Source organism: Rhineura floridana, chromosome 1, assembly GCF_030035675.1.
Source record: "Rhineura floridana isolate rRhiFlo1 chromosome 1, rRhiFlo1.hap2, whole genome shotgun sequence".
Classification (NCBI taxonomy): Eukaryota; Metazoa; Chordata; class Lepidosauria; order Squamata; family Rhineuridae; genus Rhineura; species Rhineura floridana.
The window spans coordinates 124,548,121-124,566,231 of NC_084480.1; the positions used below are offsets into that span (position 1 = coordinate 124,548,121).

General features: G+C 44.1%; 1 pseudogene; it reads left to right on the plus strand.

Moving 5' to 3' along the window:
* The first annotated feature begins 10,034 nt into the window (after window positions 1-10,034).
* LOC133375866 (5S ribosomal RNA) lies at window positions 10,035-10,143 on the plus strand (annotated as a pseudogene).
* Window positions 10,144-18,111: the final 7,968 nt, after the last annotated feature.

The following is an 18,111-nucleotide window of genomic DNA, read 5'->3' on the forward strand; positions in this document are numbered from 1 at the left end:
GTCTGAATCTTTTAAACACTGCTTCTTTGAATTCAGCATATGTTACTGGCCTGTCTGAGGGGAAGTACTGATATACCTCTGCCAATTCCCCTTTAATCAAATTTGATAAATACTGCATGTATTTATCTTCAGGTAGCCCCCACAACTGAGCTGCCTTTTCAAAGGTTGTGAGATAAATTTGAGGATCTTGACCAGGCTCATACACAGCAAAGTCCTTTGGAGTAATTTTTATTTTTGCTCCATCTCTGTCTTTCCTTGTCTCCTCAGAGTGAAATGTCTCTCTATCCAATTTTAATTTTTCTGCCTGTAATTCCGCATCCACTCTCATTCGCTCAGTTTCCATCCTCAATCTCTCAATTTCCAACTCCCTCTGCTTGTCTTTTTCCTCAGCTTCCATCCTCAATCTCTCAGCTTCCAACTCCCTCTGCTTGTCTTTTTCCTCAGCCTCCATCCTCAATCTCTCAGCTTCCAACTCATGTTCCCATCTTAACTTTTCTCTCAAATACTCTATATAAGCGGGATTGCTTGAGTATCCTTCTGGGGTCGCTTCCCTGACAGGTTGTTTTTGCTGGGCAGTTGCAAATCCTATAAGTCCTACCCTCAATTCATCTACCCCTTTACCCTCGTGAGGTAAATTGAATGTTATGCACTTCTCCACCAGCTCCTCTCTTTTCATTTTTATGTATTCAGCCATGGTCACTCACTCTTTGCCACACACTCTTTGCCAGTCACTCTCACAAGTAATCTTGTTTTTTTATTTCTGTTTGCCACACCACTGTTAGGGATTCTCCAGTATTCGTATCTCACTGCTACAGCCAACACCTGTGACGTATTCTCCTGTGTTCGTATCCCACCGCTACTGCCACCACGTGTGATGCCCTTCCCTGGCTCTCCCTGTCAGGTTCCTACCTGCGCGTGGCTACTGCCTGTCACTAGGCACCACCAGGGACTCCACCAGTCCGGACTGTCCTTTTTTATTGTTTCTCTCCCCGCTCTAGCACAGATCTCAACAGATCCCCCTGCTAGGCAACCACCAGTAACGTCCCAATACTAGTATTCCCAGAGACTCTGAATACTGGTATTGTTATTCTCTTCACCGCTGCCACCATTTGTTACAGTTCCCCTTCAGCCTTGGTCATTACCTTACCCTCCTTTCTGGTCTGTGAAACCCCAGTCAAGGATCAGGCCTTTGGTAAACCAAATTAAGTATTTATTAAAGATAACAAAGCTAACAAGATTAACAAGATTTCTTCTTAAGGCACATAAGCATATGGTTTTACTCAATACTAATCCGAACTCCACCTCCCTCCTTCTTCACTCTCTCCTGGCAAAACAACTCTCTCAAACCCCACCAAGCAACCCACTCAGTTCTCTTCTCCCCCCCCCGATTCCACTCACACTCTTCCTTTTATACATTCAGCCATTTTAAACATTCAGCCAATCATCTAGCATTCTACTGCCCATTCACTCCCCCTCCTCTTTCACTACTTACCATGTATTTTCTAAACAACCAACACTTACCATATATACACTAATATAGGAACATCACAATCTACACGTGCAATCTACACATGCAGTAAATTGTGGGGGGTATCATTTTTGAATAATCCCCTACATTTAAAAAAAACTCCCTAGAGGTTTTTTTAAAGGCTTTTAAGGGGGTTTTGTGGACTTTTGAGGATTTCTGAGGTTTGGCACTTTGATATTTTAAAGATCTGCCTGCACTGTAGCCGTTTTTATGGAAGTTTACTTGGTTGATCTCTGCTGTTTGTTTTTATGCTGAATTTCCCTTTCATTGTTTGGTGGTGCATTTTTTAATTATTACTTCTGATGTAAGTCACCTAAAGAACCTTGATCATGGGGTGGCACAGACGAACTGTTGCTAAATAAATAAATAACCTAGCCTGCCCCACAGTTAATGCTTACTTTCTAATTCCAGATTAAAATCAATCAAACAAACAAACAAAAACAAAGGAAGGTTTGTTTGTTTTAATGGGGGCAGGCTTTCTTTTTCTCTGTGCAATTACCCAGGAAGGGGTGGCACATCATAACTTACCACTGCTTCCAGGAGCTTTTTACTAGGTTTTCAGCCAGTGCCACGTTTCCTAGTTACAGCGAACAGCTTGAAATGAGGTTTGGCAGAAGAAGAAAAACAAGAACCAGAAAAACCCTGTACCAAACTACCAAAACAATTTAAATTTCGTTGGAGGTGTTCAGATTTTTGAAGGATTTTTCCTTTTAAAAATATGCAAATTTGGGGCGGAACCAACTTGCCAGTCTACTCGTGTGTAAGGGACATGGACCAGAGCAAGGATCTTTTGTCCCATCCCTAATCCCTACACTGGGGAAGAAGTTCTATTCAGAACCTACCTAATTCCTGCTTTCTGAAAGAACACTTCAAATTTTTGCAATGCAGTTCTCCAGCCAAGTAATGTGTACAAAACATCATATACTGGGGTAAAGTGTACATACATATAAGTGCATATATTACTGAAAATAACATTCAAAATGCATTATATTGGGGAAATTGCTTTGCAAAATACGTGTATATTAGACAAAATTGCATTCAAAAATGTGTATATTGGCAAAAAATTGCACTAAATGCTGATGAATTTTCACGGACTTTTTTTTAAAAAAATTGCAAACTGATGTGGAAATGTGGAGAAATGAAGACTGGAAAACGAGACACCAAAAGTGACAGATTGCCCTGCCCAAAGCTGAGGAAACCAGGCTCAGGCTCGGCTGTGGCTTTTTCTCTTTTTATTAAAGTAATAGATACATCCAAAGCTGTTCGCCTCATTAACCTAACTGCTTTTTCTAGGAATTTCACACTGCTCTGACTAGGCATGACCTCATGACTCTAAGACGTTGACTCAGCAACTGAGTTCCTTCTGAGTCCCCTTGAGTAGGCTTGCATCTGACGCACAAGCGAAGGCTCCTCCTAAGCTCGGTCTGTTGAACTTCCTGCTTCAAATGCCTCTGAGCCTGGAGCAAAGGTGGCTTGATCTCAGCTTCCCCCTCTGATAAACGGGGGCTGCTAGATGTCAGTTCAGGCGGGGGAAGCTGGGTAGCGCTCGGCTGGGAAATGTCTTGACGTGCAAGGCTGAGCCTCTGGTGCAGGCGGCGGGGGGTGTCCAATTGAAGAGTGTCCAATGGGCCGGATGGTGCTTCCACAGGGGGGTCAGGTGATGAGGGGGCTGAGCTGCCCAAGAGGGGGGCTGGGGCACCCCGAGAGTCCATCCCGCTGTCTGCTTTCTCCCCCTGTTCCCAGTCCAAGTCCTAATCCTCTATTTCACCCTCGTCTATCCGCCCCCTCCCTGCTTGGTTCATGACACAGATTCACCCATCCCTAACCTACACATGTACACATTGTTGGCTCTGTATGTGTGCCTGCAGATATTGTTTCTACAGGGTTCCCAACCACACCTACAAAGCTTATGTGTGTACATTTTCTTTGCATGTAAAACTGTAGAGTGAATATGCATAGGCTGTGGGGGGGCAGGGCTTGTCATTGAGATCTGGCTCCCTGATACGTGTGTTACCTGTACACACATTCAGCCATATCAACAGAGCTATAGCATTCTTAGCAGGTTCAACTGCTAACTCTTCTCTGGATTCAGCAGCATGGAAATTAGGACAGGCTCTAAGCATAAAGGGCAAACGCTTCAGAAAGGTAAGGCTTTTCTAATCAGAGAACACACAGGCAAGAGCAGATGCTGCCAACATTGTATTGGCAGACTCAGTACCTGAGGAGTTTCAAGCTGATTTCACACAAAGTTTTGTTAGAAGGTTCTTGGGGAACTGCCACCAAGTGGTCCTGCTTCAAGTGAAGCGGTGTCATGTTTAAAACAGGCACGGCTCATCCCGCTGGCATGCTCAGTTATCACACAAGCACCTCTGGCCAAGGGGAATGAAAGGCCTAACCTGTAAAGGAGGTACCCATGTTGATATGGCCCCAGATATTGTGTTACCTTCTGACCATAACCAATTAGATCCAGGTCCTAAGACATCTTAAATCCCACATTATGTGTGTGTGCACAAGTACATGCACCTGCTTCTTCCAGTGGCATAACTGACCACAAGGCCTCTTTGAGCACTGGGCACTTGTGCTCATGTTACTCTAATGGCATAGGAGTCACTGCAGTGCTGCTGCTTCCCATGCTATCAGGGTAATATGAGAAGCACTGAACCACATAGAGAAATCACACTGCAACTTCTCTTCATAGGACATAGGAAGATGCCTCATACCAAATCAGACCAATGGTCCATCTAGCTCACTGTTGTGTACGCTGACTAGCTCTCCAAGGTTTTCAGCCCTACCTGGAGATGTGAGGGATTGAACCTATGACCTTCTGCATACAAAGCAGATGCCCTACCACTGAGCTATGACTCTTCCCATGTAAATATCATAAAACTGAGTGAATGCTGGAGTTGGGAGGACCAGCAACATGGGCTGCTTTTGTGCAGTTCCAGGCTTTTTTGCAAGGCACTGCACAAATGAAGATCACTCTTCATGGTCCCATATCACTAGGACATAAGAGAGGCATGTTAAAAATGTCTTTGATATGGATTAGTCCATATGGGATATATGGATACAGGTGCAGTTTTGCATATGGATGCAGTTTTGACAAAATCAGCCTAGCACTCCAGGAAACATGACTGCAGACAGACACAAGGCTTTTCACATTATTCACCTGCTACACTGTCTGCAAGGTTCATGGTATACAAGAAAAAGAGCCACTGCTTAGCTGGTAGCTTAAACCTCTCTGCCAAATGGATGGAGGTCTTTGGTCCTCCCATCATGCACATGCCAAGAACAGGGATCCTTGACTGAGCACATAAAAGAGGAAGCCATCCCTGTCCCAGTTTGCCTCCAGCACTCCTGTCATTTGGTGTTCAAGTTTCTCAGGGTCACAAGAACCAGGAAATGGTTTGATCCTCTGGCTTTATGGACAAGGTAAAGGACTGGAGCAAATGGCCTTAAATGTGTTCTATTCTGAGAAAAATCATCTGAGGAGTACTTTGGTCAGGTACTTTTCAAGCCTAGACCTATGAGAGGGGGAGGGGAGAGGATGCCCTGAAATTTCTATTTGGGAGCAAAGGGCCCCATCATAAAGAAAAAACACACAAATGTTTTCCTCATTGTGCGACCTACAACAATTCAGAATATGGCCCTGATAAAAATTAGTTGATGTCCAGTGCTCTAAAGCTTCACCTTCTAGAGATGTAAGTCAATCACCATTTTCCAGAGGCATAGCCTATTATTAGTGTACTCTTTAGAAATCCTTACCTCTCTGGCCTTTGTTCAATCCACGCCAGTTAGCTAAAAGCCACTTTTTGTTTTGTTTTGTTTATTTGTCATTTATTTATTAAATTTATATGCCACCCTTCCTCCTAGAAGAAGCCCAGGGTAGCAAAAAAAAAAAAAAAAAAACCACTAAAAGCTCTCTAAAACATCATAAAAACAGACTTGAAAATATATTAAAACATCTTTAAAAACATGTTAAAACAAAGCATCTTTAAAAACATCCTTTAAAAAAAAAGCTTTAAAAACATATTAAAAAGCAATTCCAACACAGAAGCAGACTGCGATAAGGTCACTACTTAAAAGGCTTGTTGAAAGAGGAGGGTCTTCAATAGGCACCAAAAAGATAACAGAGATGGCGCCTGACTAATATTTAATGGGAGGCAATTCCAAAGGGTGGGTGCCACTACACTAAAGGTCCACTTTCTATGTTGTGCGGAACAGACCTCCTGATAAGATGGGTATCTGCAGGAGGCCCTCACCTACAGAGAGTAGTGATCGACTGGGTATATAAGAGGTAAGACGGTCTTTCAGGTATCCTGGTCCTAAGCTACGTAGGGCTTTGTATACTAAAACCAGAGTCTTGAACTTCACCTGGTAGCTAATAGGTAGCTAGTACAATTCTTTCAGCAGGAAGGTGACATGTTGGTGATACCCTGCCCCAGTGAGCAGTTTTGCCACCACATTTTGCACCAGCTGCAGCTTCTGGACCAACCTGTTGAGCCTCAGCTCTCCCAGAAGGGACAGGAAGGGGGGGCATGAGTTTCAGGTGCCTCCGCTGCCAGAAGACACAGAAGACTTGGGAGTTGTTGAGTCTGAGCGAGACCTTGGGGGGAGGGAAGCGAGCTTGAATTCCAGCCAGTTCCCACTGATGGCACGATCTCCGAGGAGGAGAGCGCACCACCCCCAGCTGCTGCTGAGGACCTGTTGAGGGAAGCTCCAGCAAACGTGCCAACTCCTCCCTTACCAAGCAGTTCCCAAGATGCCACCAGCGTGATGCAGCCCCCTGACCTCAAGTCCATTACTCAGGAGCAGGTGTCTTCCGATGAGCCGTTAGAGACACGCCCCCTGTTACCTTGCTCCTGCCGCCATGAGAAACGGACAGGGCAGAGACAGGACTTGCGAAGGAGTCAGAGATTGCGATCGAAAACGTTCCCTACTTAAGCTTGCTGCTTATACTGGGGAGCTGCTCTGCCAACTTCCTTCATACGTCTCAGAGCATGTCTAGAGTGTAGTTAGGGATTTTAGTGAGTTAGTGCAGGTTTTTCTATGAAGCCCAATGCCTTTGATGTATCCATTACTTTAATAAAACGAGATTTAATTGCACCCGCGTCTCAGCCTCGTAGTTCCAGCTCTGGACGGGACACAACCTCAAGGGCAGCCCCACATAAAGAGCATTACAGTAATCCAGCCTGGAGGTTAGCAGTGCATGGACAACAGTGGTCAAGCTATCCCGGTCCATACACTACCACAGCTGCCTTACCAGCCAAAGCTGGTAAAAGGCACTCCTAGCTGCTGAGGTCACCTGGCCCTTTAGTGACACAGATGGATCCAGGAGCACCCCCAGACTACAAACCTGCTCTTTCAGAGGGAGTACAACTGCATCCAAAGAAGGTAACTGACCAATTATCCAAACTCAGAAACCACCAACCCACAGCGCCTCTGTCTTGCTGAGATTCAGACTCGGTGTACTGGCCCTCATTTAGCCCACCACGGAGTCCAGGCACTGGTCCAGGGTTTGCATGGCCTCTCCTGATTCAGATGTTACAGAGAAATAGAGCTGGGTATCATCAGTGTTAATATCCAGAGTGGACCATCTTAATCTGCCTACCACCCCTGCAGGAGAGGATCGGAGCTGTAAGTCTAAACTTCACCAGGAAGTGGTCTGACAACAACAATGGGGTGACATCCACCTCCCTATCTCCAGATCACCTCTTCCTCGATCTGGAGCAAAAAACAAGTCAGAGGGTGTGCCCTGCTCTCTGCGTCAGACAGGTTACAACTTGAGACAACCCCATGGTCCTCATGGAGGCCATGAAGTCCCAAGTCGGAACACCAGAGGCAGCCTCAGCATGGACATTGAAATCACTCAGGACCATAGTTCTGGACAATTCCTTGGACAGTTTCTTGAAGATTCAAACTAAAACCTGGAGCATATTCCACTGCTCCATTGTCATGGAGCCACCAGTCACCAACGGGTGGCTAGCTGGCTGTGGGTACAGTCTGATTTTCCACTTGACATTGCTGAGATTACCAGTTGAAAGCCCACTTCAGGCTGACGTCCCAACAGGTTATAACCAACAGGTGGCCCCAGAGCACAAACTGTGTTCAAAAGACATCAACCAATCGAAATGTATTTCAGACCCACCATTAAAATGACACATCTGTCCTCTTTTCACAAAGGCTCACTCATCTTTCATAAACTTATTCCCTTTTCACCCTGCTACTATTTTAAAAGCTGGTGCAAAAAGCACCAAAGTTTTCATCAATGAGATGACATATTGCGTTGTCCGAACATGTTATGAATTTAATAGATCCCTCAATACCTTGTCACAATGAAACATGTGTCAGCAAATGTGTCAGCACATGTGAACAAATGTAGTGATATTATCAAAGCTCTGGCTCCACAACTCAAGATATTTAATGCCTGTGCCAATAATGCCAATTTATTGTTTTCTGGAATTTAATGTTTCTGTTGTCACTGTCCCTCTCCAGCTGCTTCAGCAGTGATTGAAAAACAGTAAGTCAATAAACACATTTGCTTCCTGTAGCAGGAATCCAGGCCACTCTAAATGTCAAGCCACTTAAGGTAGTATAGGTCAACTTAAAAAGAGACAGAACCAGTGTAAACAGACTTAAATAATGTTGCTTATTATTATTAGATTGCATCTTATGATTTTGTTTGGGGGTTTTTGTTTGTTTTTTTGCAAACTGCTTAAGCTAACATACTTCAACATTTTTTAAAAAGATAAAACCAATATAAGCACAGTTAACTCATGATGATGATGATCAGACTGTATCTATAGCTGGGATCTTTGCTTCTTCCACTACTTTTGCCAAAAGGATATAAATTAATAAAAAAAAACAGGTAGCCTCTAATATTACTGTCCAACGAATTACTGTTTTAAAAGGAGCAAGGGGGAAACCGGACAAGTTTTGCTTCTTTCAAGAGTGTCTTTTAAATCCATGTCACAGCACACCAAATATGAGCAAAGTTCTGAAATTAAAGAGCTTAAAAACATTTGCAATAAGAATAGAGCAATTAGTGAAGCCACTATAATTATGATCAGGTTATTAGTAGATTGCTTAATTACCGGAGGACCCCATCCAGTGCTTGAGTGTTCTGGCCTACAGTACATCAAGATTTCTTATCTTCTTAATGTATTTCCATTTTAATATGTTAATTACATTCCCCTTACATGGAGATAGGTGAGAACAGGATGTTCCTAAATGAATAGATTCAAGAATAAGGCTCCTGCGTTGCACAATCTTTACTGTTCCATTCAGTGACCATAAATGGCCAAAAAATGAAACCGACCAAAATGCATCATAATAAGACAGTCACTTAAAACAATGTTGTGAAATGTTCAAATTGTCTTGTTAGAGCTGCAAACAACAATCATTGTCTCCATAGCTGAATAGGTCACATCTCCTTCTGACATCGTGAGACAGAGAGAAAAATGAAAGAGAAATTGTGGGTGACATTTCCAGGAACACAGATGTGAATTAGGAGCCATAGCCTTGGCACTTTCGGTTACAACTGGAAAAAGTGAACTTAGAATAACAGTTAGTCCTGCCCAACAGTTTGTTATTGTGCAGGCAGTGGTTTGGTTTCCAGGAGTGCTTGTAGCACTTTTTTCATACTTCCCCTGTCCCAGAGGCACCCCCCCTTTCTCCCTCCCTATGTTCTATTGCCAGAGGCTAGTTTACATGCTGAACCTGCCACCTTTTAACAAAAAATGAGACTGTCTAGATAAATGGGAAATGTCACCCTACAGCACCTTTGATAATCACCACATTCAGGACTTGGAGGTAACAGAGATGAAAGCACTCTGCCACTATTCCATTTTGCCAACATGCACAGTCAAAACCAAGCTGACTCACTTAACCTTTACAAAACCCTTTCTAACAATGGAGACAATCAGCTCATGTCTCCTGAAAAGTATCCTACTGCAATAACTGCAAACCACTCAAACATGCAAGACATTTTCAATTCTTTCTAAATGAGCATGGTTCATGTATGTTATGCCCAAGCATTTTATGGTATTATGATATTTAATGGTATTCAAACAGGCATTCATTATTACCTTCTTTTTCTTTGTACAACACATATCATGATGAGTATGCAACCAAAGTGTAAAGCTGGTTCTTAATATTGGTTGTGGAAATCTACTTGCATTCTTCTTTTTCTTTTCATGGCCACTGCACAGTATCATCCCAATCTCGGAAGGGAGATCCATGACTAAATGCACATGTGTGTGTGTAGTTTTTATTGCTGGATCACAACCTATATGGAAACTGAGCAGATGTAATGCCAAACTATGGTTTGTTGTTACAAGAATGCACCTGCATGAGCTCAAATACTCCCTCCAGCCACCTCCACACATGCAGGAAAAATGGAAAGCTTCTGCTTTCAGTTTTGAACTAGGTATAGTTTCTTGCTATGACCAAACTCAGGAAACTGTGGTTGTTCTAACTGCAGTTAGTTAAAATTCATGAATAGACAAAAGCCTACAGCCATACTACCCTGAACAAGCCTGATCTCGGATGCTAAGCAGGGTCAGGCTTGGTTAGTACTTGGATGGGAGACCACCTGGGAATACCGAGTGCCATAGGCTTAAAGGAAGGCAATGGTAAACCACCTTTGAATACCTCTTACCATGAAAACCCTATGAATATATCCAAAAGATTCATAGGGTCGCCATAAGTCATAATCAAATTGGAGGCATATAGCAACAACTGGGGGAAAAACCCTTGTGGTTTAAAAATGTACCTATAGCCAACAGATATTTCTATCAAACTTTAAACAGCAGGGAAATTGGGCAGCTATAGTGAATGCACCAGAGGACAAGGAGACCTGACCTCCTCTTTGAGATATTGTACTGCCCTACAAATTTGTCAAAATGCAAACACAATTTGGGTTGGTCTTTCACAGTTTAGTCCACTTCCTGTGTAGCTTGGAAGAATTTGGTAACATGTGCCTCAGCATATGGTGAGTGGTGGCAACCCCTGCAATCAGCCCAAATAACAGAAACAAGACAACTAGAAATATCTGTTGGCTATAGTTACGTTCTTAAACCGCAAGGGTTTTTTTGCCTATTAGTGAATTTCTCTGCTTTTTAATCCGGGAGGTAAGAAATGGGATCCTGTGCAATTTTGCTGAGAATGGATTGATCATTTGCATGCTTATTGAGTTTAATGGGATTTACTCCCCTGCAATCACGCTTAGGATAGATGAAACTAACCACACAGGATGGTGAGGGGAGAAGAAGGGCAGGCAGGGGTAGGGGAGGAGAAGGGAGGGCAGAGGGGAGGAGGGGGATGGGAGCAGGCAGAAGGGGGAGGGGAGGAGGAGGGCAGGTCTGATCATTTGCATGCTTATTGAGTTCAGTGAGATTTATTCTTGAGCAATCATGCTTAGAATAGGTAAAAATGGGGAAGGAGGAGGGGACAGGAGAGGGAAGAAGGGAGAGAGGATTGGAAGGGATTGGGGAAGGGGAGGCAGGGGCAAAGGAAGGGGGAGGGGTGGGGCAAAAGGGAGGGGATAGGAGGGAGGAGGAGAGGAGGGCAGGTTTGATCATTTGCATACTTTTTGAGTTCAGCAGGTTTTACTCCTGTACAATCATGCTTCGGATAGGTGAAACTGACTTGGAGAAGGAGGAGGGAGGGGGGAGGAAAGGGAATGGGGAGAGGAAGGGTAGGGATAGGGAGGAAGGAGAGGGGAGGGGGAGGAGGGGGAGGGGAGGAGATTGGGTGGGTGGGTGCTGAGCAGAGGGAAAGCCCCTTTCCTTTCCAAAGAAAAACATTGTGAACAGTATCATCGTTTTTCAGGGGGTTCCCACCTTTTTATTCTACAGCAGGCACATGTAGCCTCCCACCCAAATTTAAACCAAAGCTGTCCCTGGCCACATCGACACCAGACCTTTATTTCACTTTAGACTGTCATGGCTTCCCCCAAAGAATCCTGAGAAGTGTAGTTTGGTAAAGGGTGCTGAGAGTTGCTAGGAGATGCCCTGTTCCCCTCACAGAGATCAAGTCCCCAGAAGAGGAGATGACTGTTAAACCACTCTGGCCATTGGAGCTGTGTCAGGAGAATAGAATTTATATCCTGCCCTTCCTCCTGAAGGAACCCAGGGTGGCAAACATAAAAAATGAACAATTTAACAAAGGAGGGGAGCATTTTAAAGTTCTAAAATCACAATTAAAACTTTTCAACCACAATTACAATTAAAATTCTAAAACACAGTTGAAGAAAGAAAGAAAGAAAGAAAGAAAGAAAGAAAGAAAGAAAGAAAGAAAGAAAGAAAGAAAGAAAGAAACCTAAACGTCTGGGCCTCTGCTGGCCCTGGGTCCAGTAGAAATGGACCATTTCTCCCCATCTGTCAGCATCCCTGACTATGGTTGGTCATTACATCTGAACCTGGTCTGAATGTGGATGTTCATCCGTAGGTACGTCCATGCTACAATGGACATCTAGACAAGAGATATCCAAACTATTGCCTTTTTTCAGGCCTGGCCCATGGGCAGGCCTGAAGAACAGGCCAGGTGTCAGGACGAAAGAGCAAGACCAGCAACACAAGACATACCGGAGCTCAGGTAGACTTTGCTGCTCCAGCAAAATTCCAGTGACACAGGAAGCCCTCTTATACCGCTTCCTGTCCAGAAGGGGTAATGACTAACTTGGGTGGAGTCAGTCTTAAAGGTTCTTCCCTGAGAGTCTCCAGTGACTTGTACCACATGGGGCAGTGGGCAACAATTCCCAATACCTGCAAATTCCTATCCACTGTATCAGGCTGCTAGCCTCTAGTATGTTTTTGCACACAACTACAGATGGATCAGGGCAATTATCTTTCTGTGGCATTTTACCCCATGTTAAAATCATTTTACTCCAGGGTATCTGACATCTGTCTCCCATGTTACATGGAATACAGTGTACATGAGTTCGCTGTGATTCTTAATTACTTCTAGCAAATTGCTCCCTGACTCCACTTAGAGACAGGCTTTCCCTATAATTCAGAGGCAAAGGCAGTAGGAGCAACATCCTGATTCTGTAACCAAGGGGTAAAACATGGTATGTCTACTGGCCCATAGATATCTATTTTTGGATTTTTTTACATCAGTTCTCACTCTGCCCATCTGCCTGCCTGCCTCCTCCCCATTCTCTTCAGGATTTGTTTCAAACATATGGCACTAAAATAAACCTGTCCAAAGATGTCTTCCACAAGAGAAACGATTTTCCCATTGAGCAAAGACTGACACAGTTTGGAAAGATGAAGGAAAAAAACAAACCACCGCATAATGTACTCATCACCATTCCCCGATTTAGCCTCCTTGCTGTCCGTGAGGGGAAAAAGAAGAAGTGCGGTCTGCTGTTTCAAGGATTTGTGTGTGTGTGTGTGTTTGTAAATTTCTTGAAAACCCTGGTGAAGGGATATTTCTAACATGGAGACAGGAACTAAGGATGTTGGCCCTTTTTTTGGATCAGTCATGGCCAGCACCAATGGGTGGCCAGGTTGGGCCCTAGCTGAGGGCCCCGGGGCCCACAGGGACCCCTAAAGGGCTCCTCAGTAGGGCGGGGAAGTAGTGCTCGTCTTCTGCAATCTGCAGCAGGGAGGGAGCTTCCAGGCCACCCGCCCATTTGCTCACTCCACCTACCTCTCTCTCCTGCATCTTGCTGCTGTGCACGCTGTGCACGCAGGGTTACCATCAACTAAGATGGCAGCGGAGGCTTCTTTAAAGGGCTGATGCACCTAGTGCCATCTTGGCTGATGGCAGGCATGTGTGCATGTGTGGGCGTAGCATACCGTGCATGCATGCCATCAACCAAGATGGCAGCAGAGGTATCAGCCCCTTAGAGAAGCCTCCACCGCCATGTTGGTTGATGGTAGCCCTGCTTGCACAGCGCGCACAGCAGTAGGACGCATGAGAGAGGTAGGTGGAACAGGCAGGAGCTGCACACCTGGAGCAGGATGGTGCCCAAGGTCCCAGTCATGCCTGGCTGTGTGCATGCATGCACGTGCTGGGGCCTGGGGCAGGCTGGGGCCCAAGGGCCCCAGCATGCCTGGCACCGGTCCTGGGATCAGTGGCTTTTGTTTTGACCAAAATCTCAGAGTGAGGAGACAAAAACAAAGGAACAGGCTACTTTCTGCTTGGCTTGAGAGCTTTTGGAATTGGGACATGTTCTGAGGGCACATAATAGCAGCCATCTTGATCAAACTAAATAGGTTCAGCTCCAGCAAGTCCCTGGATGGGAGGACACCTGAGAATCCAATGTACACTACCTTGAGTTTGTGATGGAAGCAAGGTGGAATATAAATATATCAGAGAGAGAGAGAGAGAGAGAGAGAGTTTCTATTAGCCCTACCTCATAATCACCTGGCTCCACCTTGGGTGACAAGATCTAACCAGGCTCTTCCTGATCTACCAAGTGTCATCCTTGTCTCCATCACAATCCACCCCATCCTCCTAGGTTCCACCCCAACCATGAAGCATCATGCCTTTATTCCCAGGCTACACTTTCTGACTCGCAAGAAAGCCAACAAACCTGCTAAAGGCCCGACCTTCCACTACTCTACTGCAGCAGCCCCAGTCATATGATTCAGCATTAGCATCTCGGAATCCATAAAGAGACAAATCATTTCCTTGCCCCAGCACTGAGACTCAGACCCACCCCTTCTCAAAGCGCCATCCATTGTTGCTGCTGGATAAGGGTTGAAAAAGAGCTCTTCTGCAATGTGGCTATGTCACAGGAAGGCCATTTGGAAAAGGAGGTGACTTCCTTGTCACAACATCCAAAGTGCCATCAGACTGATCACACTTCCCTAATAGCAGCAGCAAGAGGGGGGGAAATTAGTGGGATTTGGAGATGTTTTAAAAGCAAGCCCAAGAAAGGCATAATTTTGCCTCACCTGTTCAAAATAGGATCCTACTTCAGCTTTGGTACCCTCAGCTTAGACTACTGAAACCAAAGAGGCAACGTATAGTCAGACAGCAAGCTCCTGAATCTCACAGGTTTTTCTCCTTCTTGGGTAGTTTATATGGATGATTCCTCCCCACACTTCCATCAGAGATCATCACACAGTAAATAGGGTGATATCACACCTCTACATAAACAGTCAGATCTGGCTATATGGTATCATGAAGGGAAAATGAGGGCAATTTCAAAGAGTGTGCAAGGGAGGCCATGAATATTTTTTTTGCAAAGGGTGCCTAAAAACCAACAAGGTGTTTTGGGCACTGACAAACATGTTTGCAAATCCCCCAAACTAGTGAGCAGTTTCAGCTCAGCTTTTTTAAAACTCCAACAAATGCTTGCATCTTTTCTGCATAAGCAAATATTCAGTAAAAAGGAATTGCTAGGCTGTCATTAATACCAATGATCCCTAATCTTTTACCATTCTGGTTTTTCTTCTTCTTTTCCCTTTTTTTAAAGCCATCTATTTATTTCCAAAGTGCACTTCAATTCACCCAAGGACACCTTGTGGTGTATGCTTATCGTCCTGATAAATGCCTCCTTCATTGTTGAAAATTATTCAAGTTAGCAAAGGAGCCAATGGCCTGAGCCTTTGCAAAGGCATGCATCCAAGAAAGTTGGGCTTAATCACTTATCGATTCATACCAGGCTTCTATATGTTGCTTTCCAAAGCAGATTCAGTACAGAGGGAAAAGGGGAAAGAAAAATACCATACCTATGGTCCTAATGGCAAAGTCATTTGCAGTGATCAGCTACCATTCATACCAGTCTGATGAAAAATGGCTTATAAACTGTGATTTCTGCGAGAAGATAGAGTACCAGTAGTTACAATTTGACATGCAGGAAAAAATGGAATGCAATTATGATTTCCTAAATGGAACTCCTCGGTACTTCTAAAAGAAGCTATTTAACCCGTTGGCACTGTTTTTGCTTTTTTCTTTTGCTCTTGTTTTTGCTCTTGCTGGCATGTGTTTATTATTTTTCATATTAAAAGAAATCTCACTTAAACCAATGGTCAAGCTGCTTGGAACGTGAAGCTTCATTCACCTATGTCCAGTTTTTCAACTGGGATTCGCAAGGAAAAGTTCAATTCAATTCACTGACACCATTAAAAAATTGCTTAGATTTTACATTCAGTTTTTGGCTACAAAACTGACCTCCAAGCTGAGTCACAAATATTATGGGTTGTAGTCTCCAAAGTCAATCATACCCTGAGTAGATCCACTGAAATTAATTGACATGACTCACTTAGGTCCATTGATTTCAACGGTGTACTCTAAGTACAACATTGTTGGATATAACCCTATACGTTTTAGGAGCTTAACAGGGCAATCCTATACCTGTCTACAAGGAAGTAGTTCATCCTGCCCAGCAATTTGTAGTTGTAAAGTAAAACATCTGTCCAGCACTCATGTAGTTTCATTAAGGGGCAAAACACAGTCGCATGTTGCAGGTTTGTATTATTGCAAGTGAAGTGTTTCCCCTACATTTTAAAAAAAAATTACAAATCCACACACATACTGCTCAAGAAGTATAGTAGCATTTACCCAAGCAAATAGGTATGAGATTGCAACCTACGTCGTTGTGTTTTTTTCCAGTCCATAGCTGGAAGTAAACATTAATCCAAGGAACCCAACTGGAGACAAAAATTGATTAGAATCACATTCAGAAACTAAGCAAGAAGAGAACCATATTCTCTTTATAAAGGCAGGGGCTTGCATTATTATTATTTTTAATATGTGCTTACAGTAGGATCATAAAACTGCTGAGAGAAAAAGGTTGGCTATCTTGGATGGAGCTGAGTATGTTTTTAAGCTGAATGGACAATGAGATACTCGGAATGCAAAGTTATTTGCAGGCATGGGTTGTTTTCCCTGACTCCTCCCAGCTAAACAGATGATACTATTGTGAGGCTGAAGGGGAACTAAAGATCATGTAACGCTGGACACATCCGCCTCTCTATAGGATGTACTTCTCTCCAGATGTCTCTCTGTAGGGGTGTTCACATGCTGCATTCAACGAGGGCACAGTCTATGCACCTCTGTAAACAAGTGTACACTCTTTCACTCAAATAGAATCATAGAATCATAGAGTTGGAAGGGGCCTTGTAGGCCATTGAGTCCAACCCCCTGCTCACAGCAGGAAATCCACAGCTAGAGCATCTCCTGCAGATAGCTGTCCAGCCTCTGCTTGAAGACATCCAGCGAAGGGGATCCCACCACCTCCCTAGGCAATCGGTTCCATTGCCGAACTGCCCTTACTGTCAAGAAGTTCCTTCTAATGTCCAATCTGAATCTACGCCAGAGCTTGGAAGATTACTTTTAAAAAGTAATAAATTACAGTTACAGTTACATGGCCCAAAAAAGTAGTAATTACCGTTACAATTGCAATTGCTCTGAAAATAACTGATTACTTTACTTTTCCTCCAAAGTAACCACTACAATTACATTTCAGTTACTTTTAAAAAAAAACACCTACAAGGTGCTGGCCTTGGCTGCTGCACATCTAAGTAGTCTAAAACAACATTAAAAATAAACAAACACATGTGGAGGTAGCAGAATAATTATTTTTATTCATAAGATAGCAATGGTGGTCTCTCCGCTGGTAAGGGAGGTGTGGAGGGAGGCTGAGGCCACTACTCAGATCTTTGCACGTCAAACCAAGTGCAACCCCCCCACTCAGCCAGCCAGCATAATTTCTCTCACTTAACCACCTCCCAGACCCTGCCCTGCCACCAACTAAGGGACACTCACTCAAGCAAACATTTTCCCCTGAGATGCAAAAAAGTTAAAATACTGCAAATGCAGCACAGTAGCCAGAGAGGGTGGGGGAGGCCACTTTGTGTGCCAAGTGCAAACACAGTATTCTCACACACATGCACACGCACACACACACACACACACACACACACACATACGTTGTCATCTTTCACCTCCACAGTTCTTTATCTCCATTCTGCTGCTGCCTCCTTCTCCTCCTTTATCCATGTTCTTGACCTCCGGATCCTTCTTCCCTCCACTCCATTCTTCACCACCACTATCCATTTTTAAAAACAATTGTTTTCTCCACTCCACCCCGTCTCACTCTCCGCCTCCTCCCTCATCGGCTCCTACCCATCCACAGAGCATGAGGAAAGAGCAACACTGCACAGAAGCCCAGTTTGAGGCACATGATTTTCATCCACAAATCAGAGGAGCAGAAGACTTCCCCTGCTCCCCCCCAAGTAATGCCCAAAAGTAATTCTGGAAACGTTACAATTACTCCACAAAAGTAGTAAAATGACTCCTAGTTCTATTACAATCAAAATGCAAAGGAATTACCCACTCGTTACTCAAAAAAGTAATGAATTACAAGTAATTCGTTACTTGTAACTAGTTACTTCCAAGCTCTGATCTACGCTCCTGCAACTTAAAACCATTAGACCTAGTCCTACCCTCTGGGGCAGCAGAGAACAAATCTGTACCCTCCTCTGTGTGACAACAAATAGTTGTACATGTGTAGAGACAGCTTGTACCTGTGTTCAGTGCACTGTGCAAACAGCCTTCATTTCACAGCTATAGCAACCATATTTATCCCAAGCCAGCAGAGGCTCCACATGTGAAAAGAGGCTTCC